The sequence below is a fragment of the Ambystoma mexicanum genome, chromosome 1p (genome assembly GCF_040938575.1).
Source record: "Ambystoma mexicanum isolate Mex_15411 chromosome 1p, UKY_AmexF1_1, whole genome shotgun sequence".
Classification (NCBI taxonomy): Eukaryota; Metazoa; Chordata; class Amphibia; order Caudata; family Ambystomatidae; genus Ambystoma; species Ambystoma mexicanum.
Window position 1 is genome coordinate 97,171,151 of NC_090921.1, and position 2,126 is coordinate 97,173,276.

Here is a 2,126-nt window from a genome sequence, read left to right on the forward strand (position 1 = left end):
GTGAGCACATGGTTACAGGAGCACCCTGACATAGTGATAGGTGCGTTTGGAGATGACACGGGCAGACATTGGTTACCTTGGGTATAGGGCTTGTGAATCCCGAGTGATCTTAGGCATAGGAAGGAGCTGTCCCCCAATAGTATTGCTGTCATGGACTCACTCCAGGTGCTACAGGGTGGACTTTGCTGCTTTCCTCCCCATATCCATCCAAGCCCAAGATCATTGAATCCGCTGCCGGGGGGACAAAAAAAGATGGAAGGTGAGCTGCCTCAGCAGCAGCTGGTGTCATCAGTGGGTCTGTGGTCAAGCGAGTAGATCCAGGGCCGTGATTTGATGGAATATTTGATGGCAGACCAGAAGGTGAGTGCGGTGGAGCCGGCACCAGAGGTATGACTGGGGGAACACAACCGTCAGTGAGTTTGGCGATGGCAACATTAATCCGCTCGCAACCATATCCCAGGGTATCGAGAAGTTCAGCAGTGGCCACACTATCAAGACCCCTACCGGGAGTCAGCAGCTTTACTTCGGGCACTAGTACATCAAGGAATGGGCTAGCCTGAGGCGGAGTGGGCAGGGGGTTCAGAGCAGATGCCAGGGCAAACCCAGATGGTCGAGGGCTGGCTCCCCAAATGCAGATTAAGTCAGCAGGCAGTTGAATAGGTGCACCATCGGATGTATACGAATTGACCTAATGACAATTGATCGCGGGTGAATTGATCGTGGGAGCAGTGATTTAATTTAAAAGGTCAATTAGGACATACATGCGGCGGTATACCCCCCGCAACCCTCACCCAATCCAAAACCCCCCCAAAACAAACACCCAATCCCCTTATATTATTTATTATCCCAAACCCACCCCACACATATATGAAAGAACAAAAAAAAAGGTAAAGGTCAATTGTGAGAAGGTAAATTAGGACCACTATATCAGGTTAATTAGGACAAAAGGTCAATTTGAAAAGGTCAATTTGGGTAATACCACACCATCCATATTGGGGATCCCCAAGAGAGCTCCATGTTTCCCTGGAGCTTTGCAGGAACCCAACCCCCCTTTTCTGCGGCCCGCTAAAAATGTGCGATTCTTTGAGCCCAGGGGTCCTTGCAAGTTCGCCAGAAGGACGGGTTTTGTTAAGAAAGAGGGGGCAAAGGGGAAGGGAGGTCCTCTCCTTCTGCAACACCAGCCATAACTGCAGCAGTACTCCAGGGTAAGCTGGCCATCCCATACAATGGGAAACAAGTCGGGCAGGAACTCTGAACTCCGGACCAAAAGGATAGTCTCACCTCACCTCCCAATGTCCGCTCTGTGGTCTGCTGCACACTCCTGTTACAGGCTCCCCCGGTGAGGCGCGAACACCCAGGCGGGAGCAAACACCTGCGCCCTTTCACCCGCTGGTTTCCACCCTAGCAGGTTTCATCCTGCAGTATATGTCCAGTTGGGGGCGGGGCTTAGGGAGTAGCAGGCAGCGATGAAAGACTCCAGGACTCTAGAACCCCCAGCAAAAACTTGCGCCCTTTCACCCACGGGCTTCCACCCTCACAGGTTTCAGCCCGCAGTATATGTCCTGTTGGGAACGGGGCATAGGGAGTAGCAGGCAGCAGTGAAAGACTCCAGGACCCCCCAGCAAACACCTGCAACCTTTCACCCACGGGTATATATATTAAAACAGCATACAAAAATGTGTGCAACGTTATAGGCAACATAAAGTTTTGTGTGCTCTTCTTTTATTTTTTAATATGGAACGCTTCACGAATTTGCATGTCATCCTTATGCAGGGGCCATGCTAATCTTCTCTGTACCGTTCCAATGTTAGTATATGTGCTGCCGAAGCGATTTTTCGGCGGCACTCAGCATCCCCAGCATACTCAGCAGTGTTTGGTTAAAGCGTTCAGCTTGTGCATCTCCTTGTGAATGGTAAGGAGATGTTCTAGTTTTCTTTATACCAATCAGCTGCGTAAGTTCTTTGAGCAATTTGGACTCTAAGTCGCGCCCTTGATCTGAGTGTAAACGAGCCGGCCAACCATAGTGCACAAAAAATGTGTCCCAAAGTACTTTTGCTGTTGTCTTCTGAGCCCAGCTGAAGCAAACTATCCTGGCCATATCTTGCTCTTCTTTTCTTCAAAACATT

The 2,126-nt window shown here is 50.0% G+C and overlaps 1 non-coding gene across 1 annotated transcript; it reads right to left on the reverse strand.

Moving 5' to 3' along the window:
- Positions 1-1,728: 1,728 nt before the first annotated feature.
- On the reverse strand, positions 1,729-1,831 carry LOC138461536 (U6 spliceosomal RNA). Its single transcript, XR_011264155.1, has one exon. It is a non-coding gene; the product is annotated as a U6 spliceosomal RNA (small nuclear RNA).
- Positions 1,832-2,126: the final 295 nt, after the last annotated feature.